The sequence below is a fragment of the Ostrea edulis genome, chromosome 10 (assembly GCF_947568905.1).
Source record: "Ostrea edulis chromosome 10, xbOstEdul1.1, whole genome shotgun sequence".
NCBI classification, from domain to species: Eukaryota; Metazoa; Mollusca; class Bivalvia; order Ostreida; family Ostreidae; genus Ostrea; species Ostrea edulis.
This window is the reverse complement of record NC_079173.1, coordinates 12,666,400-12,671,701: the sequence shown is the minus strand read 5'-3', so window position 1 is coordinate 12,671,701 and position 5,302 is coordinate 12,666,400. Positions and strand designations below refer to the sequence as shown.

Here is a 5,302-nt window from a genome sequence, read left to right as displayed (position 1 = left end):
TGAAAAATAGAATAAAACATATGACAACATAATTGGAATTGAATACGTATAATTTCATAGAATCAGAGTGAATCTGAAGCAATAAACCCGTGAAATCAGCAAAAACTGTCGATTCATGAATCATTGTCATACTTTAAGTAATTCCTGCTCGTAATGTCTAATGTGAATTCACCTCAGAGGTTACCGGTTCAGAAATATGCGAAAGAGAGGCACTGCGCACCTGTCAGATTTTTAAACAATTGAATATGCAAAATCTATAGCAAATTCATTAATGAATTTTATTTCATCGACACATTTTCTTTAATTCAACTACTTTCTTGCACTTAAATACTTACTCATTCCTGACACGATGTAATAATTTAAAATTTAACTTTGTACGACCTCGGTCTCAGTGCATGCCAATTATGTTCGACAGTCATCGTTCCCATGTCCGTGTACATGAAAGTCGAAGATAACGCACTCTGACGGGTCGTCAGGGGATGCTTACTTAGACACCTGATTCCACCTCTGGTGTGTTCAAGGTTTCGTGTTAGCCTAACCATCTTTTTTGTATTACATCGGATTTATATCAACTTTAGATTTGTAATGATAATGAAGGGTAAAGAATATATATCATGTGTTTATTCTGTGTCCATAAAATGTGCCAATGGAATGAAAAAATGCGAACGTGACTTGGGACTACGATCTCAACGAAATTTGAATATCTTGAACTTTCATAACCCATTTACACAATCAAATTTTCAATGCTTCCCTATCCCTGTATGTTGAATAATTTTACATTCTCCTTCACAGAAGGAAATTGATATGCATGGCTGTTTGTTTTGACTATTTCCTTTGACGACAGGTTTTATTCCAATTCTACTTTTGTATGATGGGCATGCAAAGTGCATAATCACTAGATCATCGGACATATGCGGTTCGACTGGTGACGTGAACAATTGTCAATATCAGCAATTGAAATCTGTACCAAGAGGCATCAATGTTTCAAATATCACAACAATTGATCTTTCTCACAACGATATGCTGAATTTGAAGGTTGGCGACTTTAACGGAATGCATAATCTGAAAGCCATTTATCTTAATCGGAACAGGATAAATTACATCAAGAAGAACGTATTTCAACATCTGCCTAATTTATGCATGCTAGATCTAAGCTCAAACCAACTTCGTAAAGGATCCATAGAAAAGGGATCACTTCACGATGTGAATTCTCTTCAGGACCTCAGAATTAATGACAATCCCTTTCTTGATAGAGGATTTCCTGACGACGAAATAGGACGTCGTTCATCACTGAGGAACTTATCAATGAGCGTTACTACAGCAACTCTTCATTTTTTGTCAAAATTTCAAACGCGATGGCCGAGAACTTAGAGCGATCGCCCCGCATGCGGAAGGCCGGGGTTCGAATCCCGGCCACGTAATACCTAAGTCGTCAAAACAGGTAGTGACAGTTCCATCGCCAAACGTTTGGCATCAGGTGTGAATGTCACGGGTACTCGGAGATGACCTTAAAAACGAATGACCCGTGTCACAGTAGGTGTGGCACGCTAAAGAACACTCACTGCTCAATGGCCGTAAGCGCCAGGCATAGCCCTAAATTTAAAGCCCTTCACCGGTCTTGGTGATGTCTCCTTATGAGTGAAAAATGCTCGAGCGAGACGTTAAACAAGATACAATCAATAAATCAATCAAACTTTAAAACAACTTAAAAAGCTTGAAATTGATTATCATGTCGATTTCCATATAAGAAATAAATCCTTTGAAAATCTTACTGAACTCAATATAGAATATGTACATTTCAACGAAGATTTGTTTTGGCCGTTTTTTAACTTTAAATGCCTGCGAGTTAAAACGTTTTGTGGCATTCGATACACATTCTAATCGCTGATGAGATTGCAGTTTAAGAAATTGAAGTTTGTAAACTTACCTCACACATTCCCGCTCTCTGGAGAAGCCATGACGATGTATGAAAATGATGTAAAGTTTTCGGGAAAAAAAACGTCTGTGTAGAAACTGTTAGTTTCAAGGGCACGCGTATTGTAAACATAAGTACGATGAAATCCTCCATATTCATGAAATGTATTGAACAAATAGACTTTTTGTATAATACGTTAAGAAACTCCCCGTTGGTATTTGCAATTCTAGAAGCACCGCGAATCAAAGTCATCAATTTTAGTCATCAGAGGTACTCTGGATCAAATTTATTTCCCAGTCCAAACCGCAAACCAATTATTGAACAATAGCCGTGTTTCGAGTTACTCCGGAACACAGTGTTTATTCTGTGTTTAGTCACGCCGCGTCAAAAATGTTCCACAGGGTTACTTCCGGTTTATCGTTGTTTACCAACAGTCGACACTTCGTGTATTAGGCCTAGGCTTAATTTTGTCGATCATCATGAAATTGAAATACACATTTAATAGTTTGGGGTGTATGCGGTACATATTTGTTTATGAGCGTTTGATAAGCTACTATTGATCTACGAAATACAACGAAAGACTTCGTCAAGAACAGAAGACGATGCATGTCGTGTAACTCACACAAGGCCCATCTGTCTAGTAACCGGAGGGGTAAAGGAAAAGAACGTATTAGACTCACTGAAACCTGTCAAACAGGTAAATTGAAAATTATGACGACATTTTATATATATACAAAACACAATGTGCACTGCTTCATAAAGCAGGCATTAGGTCCACTCGGGTCCAGTACAGTCTAGGGCCTATGTGAAATAGAATTTACGTTACCAAATCAGGGCCAAAATGGACATAAACATGTAACATATATAACCAGGTCCATTCCAAAGACTATTTCTACCTACGTAGCTATTAATAGCTACCTAGGTATTTAAAGCTACTTAAAGTAGCTACTTTTACATGTTTTTAAAGAAATAAATAAATAATAATTAAGGCACATCTTTTAAACAGGTCAGTCGTTTTATGTATCATGTTGTGCATGTGCATGACAAAATTCGGAGTGTAAATTTAAATACTTTACGAGGGTGGAAAATGTAGAGGAAATTGCATGAAAAATCAACTCAAAAACTTTTAATGTAAGAGTGCATGAATGTTAACTTTAAAATTAATAAAGATTTGTAAAACATTCTAGACTTCTTATCATGTATCTTTGATCCTAAGTTCCTAGAGAATGGAAGTGGGTGCAGTTATTGATGCAAATTTGAAAGTAATCATTTTTTGTCCAATATTTTTGTGGTATTCATTGTCAGTATTAGTGAATCAAGAAATTTGGTACACGCCATGTTGCGCCGTTCCTGCGTTTGGCCACGAAATGCAAGTAAAGGAAAACGTAGGTAAAAATAGCTACCTGGAGTAGGTTTAAATACCTAGGTAGCTATAAGTAGCTACATAGGTAGAAAGAGTCTTTGGACTGGACCTGATAATTATTGATATAAAATTTAGATAATGACAATACACAGTGAAAAGTAATAGATTAGCTATAATATTATAGGTATCTGAAATGGCTTTATTATTTAAAGCTAGTTTAGATTGAATTAGACTGGGTTTCTAAGTGCAATGATATAGCCATATGTGGGTGAGGATAAAATTATCTACTTGGGTATAGTCAATATGCTGTCTAATTTGAAAATAATTATTTAAACTAATACTTGTGTTACAAATTAAGTCTTTGGAGTTTGACTTCCAATGATATACTCATGTAATTGGAAGAATTTTTAGCATGACTATTTATTGTTGTAGTCATTTTATTGACTTTTCACAATCCAGTAGGTATTTGTGATTACTGCTCATATTTATATCACTGAACAAAATATATATCTGATCATGATTAAGGTAATATTATTCCTTTCAGCAACATAATTTCAATTATGTGTTCATAGACTGGTTCAGCACAATCTCTAGTATACTTAGCTATATAAATATGCTAATCAAGCTATATAGCTTTTTAAAGCTAATTGAAATTGCTTGATATAACTATTTCAAATCTTCTATCAAATATATTTTTAAAGCATAAAAATTGAATTTCTAAGTGAAAATATTTCATCCTTGTACTTGAAACAACACACTGTAAACAAAAAAAGCTTCTTAAACTCTGTACCTTAGGAAGAATTTTGATTCAAAATTGTCAAATGTTTAGGATTATTTAGTTGTTACAGATTCCACATTGTAAAGTCATCATATACTTATCAAAGCTTCGACACACACAAGGTAGTGGACAGTTATCAATACAAAAGAAATTCTCTTTTCATGAAAATTCTTAAAATGACATATGATCTATATCTAGAATAGTGTTGTGGTTAGTTCAAAGTACATGTATATTGTTATGTGTCATTGCACTTGAGAAATTTAATCGAAACTAGCTTAATGAAGCTGTTTGAAATAGCTTTATAAAACTATATAGCTAAATATAGAGATTGTGCTGGGCCTGATAGATATAGCAATGCAGAGGAAATCCGTCATATGCATCAAAAGTTTGAAAAAGGTTAATTGACAAATATAAATAAAATCATGAAAACTCATACATTCACAGTTTTAATATGAATTATTTCATGTATTTCCAAATAAGTTAAAAAAATATATACATGTATGTACAGTGAACAGTATTTTTAACAAATACATGAATTATAATTTCAGCATTATTATTATTTTTTTTTTTACATCTTTGCTTCTCAAATTGACAAAAGTCTATTATCAATATTGTGGCATCCCTCCTCTTTTTCAGGTATATGGGAACAGGATCATTTTCCATGCCTTTCACTTGAGGTCTTCAGTTTCATCATTAATCATCTGAATGTCGGTATGCCAAACTCTCATGATGTCATGCCATTACTGGATATTCCTTAACACTGGTTTATTTAAGCCACACTACCTATAACATTGCCAAAATATTAGACTGAAAATTTTCAAATACACAAGATTTGAAGCAGCAAAAGAAAAGAATTACATATGTATAACACACAAAAAAGAAATTAATTCTCACCTGGCTGATATGAACTTTTTACTCCTTTTTAGCTCCCTTTCACTGCATACCAGCCAATAACTAGCAGTCATTATATGCAGATCAGCCATTGTTATCAACCTGTGTATATATATGTTGAATGAAATATGAATGAAAATTGTTGTTCTTTGTTATTCTTTTTAAAATATATTATATACTCAATAGTATATTTTCTTACACAGTACTGAATCAAAGGGGTAGGAGAGCAAATACATAATATATAACCTGGCTCATGTTCAGCTGGTTCCATTCTTGTATATAAGTGGTTTGAGTGGAAATGTACATATCTGATGTACATGTACATGCAAAGTACCTTGATTGCACAGGCAATATG

General features: G+C 33.9%; 1 long non-coding RNA gene across 1 annotated transcript; it reads left to right on the top strand.

Moving 5' to 3' along the window:
* Positions 1-2,038: 2,038 nt before the first annotated feature.
* LOC130050954 (uncharacterized) lies at positions 2,039-5,086 on the top strand. The gene is made up of 2 exons (XR_008799336.1): positions 2,039-2,612; positions 4,693-5,086. It is a non-coding gene; the product is annotated as an uncharacterized LOC130050954 (long non-coding RNA).
* Positions 5,087-5,302: the final 216 nt, after the last annotated feature.